This window comes from Echiichthys vipera, assembly GCF_963691815.1.
Source record: "Echiichthys vipera genome assembly, chromosome: 21".
Classification (NCBI taxonomy): domain Eukaryota; kingdom Metazoa; phylum Chordata; class Actinopteri; order Perciformes; family Trachinidae; genus Echiichthys; species Echiichthys vipera.
In genome coordinates, this window is record NC_139846.1 from 21,650,829 (window position 1) to 21,661,011 (window position 10,183).

General features: G+C 40.4%; 1 protein-coding gene across 1 annotated transcript in view; it reads right to left on the minus strand.

The window, feature by feature from the left end:
- The window catches only part of mpp7a (MAGUK p55 scaffold protein 7a), a 140,581-nt gene extending 134,666 nt beyond the window's left edge, over positions 1-5,915 (minus strand). Inside the window, exon 1 of the mRNA XM_083935789.1 lies at positions 5,756-5,915. The gene's annotated coding sequence lies outside the window, so the exon portion shown is untranslated. The remainder of the gene's footprint in view (positions 1-5,755) is intronic.
- Positions 5,916-10,183: the final 4,268 nt, after the last annotated feature.

Genomic DNA, 10,183 nt, shown 5'->3' on the forward strand with positions numbered 1-10,183 from the left:
CCAATTGGCGGCTAATATGGTAAGGAAATGATGATAAAGAAAAAAGAAAAAATGTACAAATATTCTGAAATTCCATCCGTTCTGTGTTCAGACTCATAAACCCATTACCCTGCAAAGCAGCAGAGGAAAGGAGCAGTCAGCTTTGCTTCAAACAAGCAAAATAACCTCCAACATTAGGTTCAGTTTCATTTCTGAACGTTAAGCTTCATGTGACTGTATCATCTACAACCTGCGACCGTTGGACTCCTAAAAAATCTGTCATTTGCAAAGTCTCTCACAGCAGACGATCGAGGAGCAGATGGTGGTGACATCAGCTTGTAATGTACAGTACAACATTACTGTGTTGTAATTACCCCAAGATAAATTACAGTCTTAATCGAATGATCAGGTTACTGTCACTGTCATCTTTAGCTAGCAAGGCGAGAAGGAAAACATCAGTCACAGGACTGGTGTGTGGTAACCAAGCTCTCCAAGAACTCTAAAAATCAACACAAGCTACATGAATACTGTAACCTCATGGTCCATTAATAAAGCATCGGATACCCATCACTGACAGGGGACATAGATCCTCTCTTGCTGATGCTGCAAACTTGAAGCTCTGAGGGCAAATGCCAAAAATGCCGACTAATACTTTGTCCGGTGCTTTATCTTGAAACATATTACACTTGTTTGCGTGACAATAGTTGAGAGATGTCCTCAAGTCAACTTTCCATCAGCATGAGCATACGATACCAACCAATACTACCTACAACTACACAAATCCTCTGTGGTTGCTGGGATTTACTGGACAGAGCCACAAACAAGTACACACTTTGGCCTATTTTGGTTGTGTTTGCTCCAAGTATGTTGAATTATTCACACGGCTGCCATAAGGGGACTAGGCGTAGTAATGCGAGGCGGGGGCCATGCATGGAAACCCCTCATAAATAAAACAACATTTGACAAATAAGCTTGACGTCAGTCAAGAGAACCCATTGCCTCGCTGTGTAAGGCTATATCCTTCATGGACGACCGACAAATTGGTTACAAGCTGTTACAAGTACTGTATGTCTCCCCTTGATTTTTCAACAATTCCTTTTTGTAACTTTTCCTTTTAAACAACATTTTAGCTCTTATTGATTACGATCAAGGTAATTGTATATTTAGTATTCCCACAGCAATAGATTGATTTACAAGTTCCGGTTAGCCCAAGGCTTTCAATGCAACCCACAGAGTTAGGCTACACATGTAGCTGAATAAGAGGACCACAGTACTTCACAACTGGAGCTTTACACAGGAATGAAACAGTGTCCCATAAGAAAACACTTTACTTTCTGACCACTCACGTCTAGACCCATATACAGTAACACATTATGGCTTAACCTTCTCCCTGAGGGTTCAGAGCCTTACTCGCTTCCCAACACCCAGTACTTTTATTAATGCTACCACCGCTCGCTCAGCCTCTCTGCTTTCTCGTTCAAAAAAGAGTCAGGCAGGAGGGCAGCATGCCTGCATGGTGAGCACAGCTTGGGAGATGTGAGAGGTGCTGAGAGAAACCCTACACCTCTGTACAGCAGGCAGGGGCAAAACAACACAGCATCACTACTGGTGATGCTCATCATCTGTGACCCTGCCAGAGACCCTGCCAAGTATCACTGTAATCTCTCCATCTGGGATCATCAGAGCAGCAGGAGGCTCACAAGTCCAATGCGGACTCGCAACTGAGATTAGCGATATCATCGAGTAAACTGGGGATTGTGCTTGGATAGCAGGATGGATGGATAAATAGACAGATAAATGGAATGAAGAATGAGTAATGGAAACATTAGATGAAGGAAAGGGTGAATGGGTGAAATCTCACAGATGTGTCAGTGGGCACAGGGGTGGTTAGATGTCCTGTCCTCTGTGCTGCTCAACAGAACAGAACCACGAGTCGTACGTTAGCGATAAACCAAAGGAGACCAATTCTACAATGTGGACTGCAGCACTCTGTACAGGTGTAATACGTATGAACTCAGACAAACGTAATATAAAAATGTTTTGATCAGTCTGGTTACAGCTACTGCAAGAACATACTTGTATACATATTTCATATGATGCCAAGTTTAGCAGCGGTTGGTAGTAAACTGGTTCACCGCAATGTGTCAGCATGAGGCAGCGCTCACAGACCTGAACTGAGAAACTACTCAGTGCCTGATGAAGATGCATGAGGACTCAAGACAAGATTGTGGTAGATGTATGTTTGTTACCTAACCTACATACTTGATGTTAGTTAAGTACATTGCGAACGTAACTTAACCGCTGGTTTAACACGGACAAGAACAGCGGTCTAAGGGTGCTTTGTATGTCGGTGCACACCGTCATCAGCAGCCAGAGGAGGCTGTTCAGTGGAAGGCTGCTCCTGCCCAGGTGTACGACCAACAGGCTCAAGGACTCCTTTGTCCCTCAGGACATCACACTCTACAACTCCTCACTCGAGGGGAAGGAGGAAATAAAGAGGACAGAAGGGAAGGAGTGGGAGCCACTCACTGTGCAATTAATAATCTACTCTTACACACCTGGACACTTATCTTCTTTTCTTTGTGCAATAACTTTATCCACCACTTAAGTGCAGTAATTTAATCTTACTGCTCATTTCTGTGATATACAGTAAAACATATTTTTTTTCCTCTACATTTAACTTATCTGATCTAATTTTCCGTGAATTTATTTTACCTGTATTCTTACATCGACCTCATATATATTTGACTAAGAGTTTATTGCTTACCGTTTATGTTTTTTTTTATGCTTTCTGTATTTATTCAGCTAAGAGTTTATTGGTCATCCTATACTGTATTTTTATTATACCTTCCTTGTGTTTTTGTAAGATGCTGGAAATTTAATTTCCTTGCGGGAGTCATCCCAAAGGGATCAATAAAGAGAAGTCGAAGTCTTAGTCTATCAGATGCTGATGAGACAAACCAAGCTGCCATAGACGGGAACAATAACAGGTTGGAAGTAAAGGTTTAAAGTTTACAATTAGGTTTAAAATGGCAACACTTCTCTTCAGACAAGGCAATTTCCTGTGAGCTGATAGTGATCCAAACTAATGCTTGGATTAAGAGTCTTAAACCACTATATCCTACCCACCCTTAAGCTCGTAGAAAACAGCGTTGCTGCTGACAAACAGTCCTAGAAGCCAACCCTTGGCTCTGTCTCCAGTCATGAACAGCGCAATGGGCTGCTGACAGGTTTCTCATCAACATAAGCTGCACTGTTGCAATGACAGGAAGCGTTTGTCTCAATCAGCAGGTTACTCTGATGAATTCTGGGAGTTGGGCCTTGCGCACACAGCATTCTTAGTTCCCACACCTCCCTCCCCCTACTCAGTGACCCTCCACGCCAGGAACAAAACCCTGGGAATGTGAGCTATGCAGGGCTGCAGCTCAAAGACACCTGTTCAGACAACCAACACAGGGTGTAGCCTCCTACACTGGGCCTCATCAGAGCCGCTGCATCCAACCACACCCTGAACTCCATATACACACACTCCAGCACCGTGGGCACGCATATCAATAAGCAAGCATCTGTTTTAGTGTCACATGCACTCACACAGGCTTGCCAAGACAATTTACAGGCTGCAAAACTTTGCTCTTTTCCTTTGGATGATGCCTTCCAAAAGAGTCCGTGAAAGCATTTATCAGGTAAAACAATAAGGGCATAATGAAGCATTCACACACTTGTCATGATGCAAAGCTGTTGACCTCATAAACAGCACAAGCCAAAGTAATGAACTGGACTGGAATGCTTATAATCAAAGTCTCCTGGGAAAGTCCCCTGGCCCAGCTGGAACACAGACTAAAGGCCTCAAACCTTTTCCTAGACAAGATTTGAAAGAATTAGGCTACTCCCGGTGAGAGCAGAGGATCTGGCCAAAACTGGTGAGTATGTGCAGAGAAATGTCAGCTCACTAGAGATTTCCTTCAGTGGCATTCAAATACAAATGAAGGAAGTCCATCGTCCTACTGTCTTTCTGTTTTTCTCACAGCCAGAGTTCAATGCCCTTGGTGCGGCAGTAGCTCAGTCCATAGGTGACTTCGCAGGTTCGAGTCCCTGTGTGGACCATGAATGGAGCGTGGACTGGTGGCTGGAGAGGTGCCAGTTCATCTCCTGGGCACTGCAGAGGTGCTGTTGAGCAAGGCACCGAACCCCCAACTGCTCGGGGCGCCGGTCACTGGCAGCCCCCTCACTCTAACATCTCTCCATTAATTGCATGTATATAGGTCCTGTCTGTGCATGTGTGTGTATTTCGGGCCTGTGTGTCAAATGCAAAATAATAGAGTGAAAATTGAATTTCCCCATTGTGGGAATAATAAAGGAATTCTTCTTCTTCTTCTTCTAAGAGTGATGAATGACATGGTACTTAATAATCTAAATGTACCCATTAAAAGGCAATGTTCCAAGAAACAGTTTCATTCATTATAGCTGTTAGGATGCTCCTCTCACCTTACAGTATAAGCGATATAACATCTGAATTAACTTTGTTTTTCCAGCGTCTAAACATCAAGTACTGCACTTCTACTGAATGATGACCGTGCGTGCATTCAAGAAGTATGCTGACTCTGAGAGGAACAAATTACTTGATGCAAATATAATTGCATTTCCATTTTCATAAAATTGCAAATGACATCTTGGATCTCTGTGAATTCAGACCACATCAAGAGAAAGATGATATTATGGCTTTTGAGAGGGTTATTAGACAATTCTAAGTTAAAGTAAAGTACACAAGGGTCTTGTATCATGTGGCAAGGGCCCATTCATATCATGACATACCCTCAAGCGATAATGGCGATGAAAGAATGGTGTAAGACCAAAACACATGGTGTCCCCTATTATTATCATACATACAAATATAAGTATGCAAAACAAATGGCTGAGTCGGGGTGTGATGGAAGCTGGCCAGATGCTGAGTCTCCCAGTGGGCTGCCAGCTCAGAGGCTTGGCGCTGTCAGCCAGTGACAAGCTCCGTTTCACCACACTTGACTTCTCAGGGGCACAAGGGCTCTGTATTCCCTCCGGCCATGCTACATGGCACCCTGCACTTCCTGGAGAGGAGGAACTCTCGCGCATTTAGGGTGTGAGCGTGCATGTGTGTGTGTGTGTTTTGTGGAAGTTGATGGTTGTGACAAGAGGATTTTGTCATTGTGGTGTGTGTGTGTGTGTGTGTGTGTGTGTGTGTGTGTGTGTGTGTGTGTGTGTGTGTGTGTGTTTTACCATACTTTGCCTATTACTCCCTTTTGTTTCCCAGGCTAGGCTGTGCAGCTTTGTACTTGTTACTACAACAGCATACAGTTGTAGGTCAATACATTACACTTATGTGACCCCTGCTACACTGAAGACATTCACTTTCCCACGGAAATATTACATTTAGTGACACAAAAAGCACTAAAAAAAGACATATTAGTGGGGGAAAAAACTAAATTCTTAAGAGACACCGTGTATACTAATGGATAGACTCTCAGACAAGAGGGTTAGCTTACTTGAATATGCACCTAGCTAAATCATAACAGAAGTTCGCTGCTGCTCGGTTACTTCATTAGCCCCTGAACGCAACACGAACCACTGCAGCAGTAGTATTGCTCTGTCATGAGGTGAGTACTTGTATACTGTTTATCCTGCTTCCTCCATAAAGCTATGACGGTACTTTTCGACTATTTTTATTACTAAAAATCCCCACTGGCTCTTCTTCTTTATCCGCGAAGAAGTGTTTAGCTAGATACAATATGTTGGTACTCACTTTGCATCGAAGGTCGGAGTTCAACGGTTTTCTTGCCGGTCACAATGTTAACGTTACTCCGGCGGTTGGTTCAAAAAAAACTTTCCGGTTGTTTTAATCTCCGCTTTAGAAACCGCGTTTTGTTCCTTTTGGACCTCCTTTAACTCACCCTCGCTTTCTGTGGCTGTCTCCTGAACACAAGCTTTCAAAATGTTACGCCTCGGTCGTGCCGTGCCACTCTCCAAGACGGGTAAAGGGGGTCCGTCAAGGCGCTGACTTGGAAGCGGTTTGGTTGTTTTTAAACACAACGTTAACGGTCGGATATGTCACAACACGGAACTGTTCTGAGATCAGCGCCGGGCTCCGCTTTGACAGCAGAGACCGCCCACTCTGAGCGCTCATTGGTCAGAATTCTATTAGGGCGTGCGCAGTGGGTCCGTTCTTTGTTTTGATTGGCTCACGGTGTTGTCAGTCATCAGGTAACGCCCCCGTCGTAAATTCGCCTCTCCACCGAGAGAACAAAACAAAACAATCGCACTTGTTGGACAGCATTTTATTTTTTTATTTTCACAGACATATGTAAACATTCATCAGTTGCAAATAACAAAATAAAAAGGGTGACGATTTGAATTGATATTTTATTCCATTTCCCTTCTTAAATCATTACAATAAGTCAGTTGCAAACTTGATTTATCTTCAGTTAAGTTTGTTTAAAACCTGCAAAGGAAGAAAGAAAGAAGGGAAAGACAAAGAATGAAAGTATCTAGAAATAATATTACCCGACAAAAAGAAAGAAAAGGAGTGGGGAAATCTCTAAATTAAACATCACGTTTCACATGCACATTTAATACCTTTTGGACCAGACAGCCCTTAAATCTTACACTTTACTGTAACTAAGGTCAGTAAGAAATGCTGCTACATCTTTAACATCTCCTTCTCACTTATTTAGTTTTAACTTATTTTATTTTAATCTGCTGCTAAACTGCACGCTGCGTATTGTTGTATATTGAATAAACCTACGTTTAACCACAATGTCTGTTGCACTCTGTCACATTTAGTTATTGTTTGATTTATTTGATGTTAGCTTTATCTTTATTTGATTTATGTTTTTATGTTTATTGTCACTCTGATCCTTTCCCACCTTTGTATTGAAACTGTTGCACAATCATTTCCCTCGGGATCAATAAAGCTTCTTGAATCTTGAATCTTGAATCTTGAAAAACAACTATTATCATAACTATTATTGCACACATGTTGGATCTATCCAGCTTTAGCCTTCAATGTGTGCTCCCCTTGCAAAATCACTGACATCTACAAATAATTTATGCCGAAGATATTTTTTGCATTGAGGGTTTTTTAAGCACCCATGTACTTTATGTAACTGCATGTTTCCAAGATTCAAGAAGCTTTATTTATCCCGAGGGAAATTATTGTGCAACAGTTTCAATACAAAGGTGGGAAAGGATCAGTAAATCAAATCAAAATGAAGCTAACATAAAGTAAATCAAACAATAACTTAATGTGACAGAGTGCAACAGACATTGTGGTTAAACGTAGGTTTATACAATATACAACAATACGCAGCGTGCAGTTTAGCAGCAGATTGAAATAAAATAAGTACAAACTAAAGAAGTGATGAGGAGCGATGAGTGATAACAGTGTTAAAAGTGTAGCAGCATCTCTTACTGAATCATTACTTTGTGTTACTGTGTTGTGAGTGTTATACCCTTGTCCTGAGAGAAAGAATATTGTGTCTGTGGAATAACTATATATTATTTTAAACAATTATACCTTATTTAGGAGGGGGTGGCTAATGAACATGGGTGAGTTTCTATATTTTATCGCTCAGGATATAGAGAAAAGTTGCTGGATACCTCCCCCTGCAGGTCATTTGGAAACATAATGCAACAAGTAGTCAAAGCCTGAAAAAGGCCCTTTGCAGGATGTGAATTGATTTTGCTGCAAAAACAACCTGAGGAGGTTAAACTGCTCACAACATACAAAAACTGATAATGTGGCTCATCAACACTTACAGCTGCCAACACTAAAAGATAAACCTGTTGTGATGTTGTGATAAATGTTATGTTGTGATGTTGTATTTTTTTTAATTGCGTGTATGTATTTTGTATTATATTGTACATGTATTGTGTGCTTTTTTCTTCTTTCTTTTCTTCTTTTTTAATTTGTAATGTTTATTGCCTTTTCACATCATGGCCAGGGGACTACGGATGGAAACTGGCCTTCTGGCTAATTCTGGCTTTTTTAACCATGTGTAATCATGTGTTTTATGAAATTGCACTGTCCTCTTTTAGATAAATATATATATATATATATATATATACATATATATATATATGTATATATATATATATATAGAGAGAGAGAGAGAGAGAGAGAGAGAGAGAGAGAGAGAGAGAGAGAGAGCGAGAGAGAGACAGAGAGAGAGAGAGCGAGAGAGAGGGAGAGAGAGGGAGAGAAGAGCTGGAGGAGTGTCCATCTCTCAACAGTCCCCCGTCATCTCTACAGTGAAAGTCAAAGTGGTTGAAGAATATTTTAGTCTATATTTTTAATACCGTTTCTAATTCTAAGAAATATTTCTATAGAATATCTTAAAATAACTGAATTTTGACCAGTGTATCTTCCGTCACAGTCAAATGTGTGTGAACACATTGACCACTGAACGGTCCATCCCCCTTTCTTCCTTTTAATCTTCGCACCACATTTAATATCTGCTCTATATCTCACATTTCATATTTGTACACATTATCTTGACTGTGTTGTATTGTATCAATAGTATTTTTACACGTCAGGCACAATACTGGAGGGGGGTAACAAAGCATCTCACTGCACAATGTAGTTATGTTGAGTATGTGACAAATACAAATGTTAAACTGATCTGAGAAATCTTACACTCGTAAACTCTGTTTTATTTAAATACAACAAAATGACAGAATGCATCGTGCATTATTCACAGATGAGCATACAGTTCACAAAACACTGTGTATGTGTGTGTGTGCGTGTGTGTGTGAACAAGTTCCAGAAATGTGCTAACAATAGAAGCACCCCCTTTGTGCCCCCTTGTCCCCACATTAAAGTGCGCTGTGAGCCAAAACGCTGAACCACAGCTTCTTTTGTGCTCAGCCTGGGATATAATGTGGGGTGTATTGTCTGGGAACAATGGAGCCCAGCAGCCTTCTTCTGACAGATACTCACTCTGAACCATCAATGCAACCTGCTCAACGCCACAAAATGGGAACTACTCCTAGGATGCTTCCCATTAGACTCACTTGTGATACTCTATAATGATAAAGATATTTGTATATATTCTATTATATATATATTTTGGTTATAGTTGTGTACTATCCCTCAACAGTACTCTCACCACTATGCTTTACGTTCAATCAGAATCAGCTTTATTGATTCTCGTGTGTGTGTACATCTGTGTGTGTGAGCTCTGTGTCATCTTCAGTATGTGTGTGTATGTTATAAATTATAATAATATAATATTTTATTAAGATAAATATATTTGTAATAGAACAATGCTTTGTTAGATACAGAACAAGGATAATTGAAGAATGGCAAATGTAAGTTATTATTATTGTTTTTATTACTTTATAGATAGAATAAGTGTTATTTCAGTAATATTTATTTTAAAAAAAAGTGGAATAAAATAGGTTTATACTTCTTCCCACTCCTTTTCGGATATGTAAACAGAATTTATATTCGAAATAAACTATTTAAACTAAACTATTCACCATGTATGTGCAAACATACGAGGAATTTGACCCCGGATTTGTGTGTGCACAATACAGAGAAATACAAAAAGCACAGAAAGAAAAAAAATAAAAGTTCAGATGAAAGATATAAATGTATATACACATGTTGAGTGCAAATGGGCATGCAATGGCAGGGGGATTATGGGGAGATCAGGGAGACGGCCTGGGGGAAGACACTGTTTTTGTTTGTGGTGGTCTCGGCATACAGAGCTCAAGAAAGTACATAATGCAATTGAAATACTAAATTAATCATTTTTTGTTATTTATAATGAATGTGAAAATTGCTTCCTTAAAAACATGACATTATTTTGTAGAAGACTAGCTAAAGATACTGATGATACTTTATGCTGATGTCTTAATGTTTCTTGTAATGTCCAAGTAAAACCACTAGATGTCACGAGAGAACAAGTCACCGCCTATGGTCTGTGCCTGTTGTGAGCCTTTAATAGCCTATAAAACTTTATATCTACAGCCTTTTTTTGCAAATTAACTGCCTGAGTAGTTCATTTGAACAATCAAAATACAAATATGGATAGAAAAATGACAATTCATTCAAGGAAACAGCACAAATTAAAAGGCTTTACAAGTTTTCTGGGACTTCTCCTCTCCAGCCAGCGGGTCCCGGATGTTGCCATCGGAAGGGGGAGGCGGAGAACGGGGGTTGCGGTCAGGG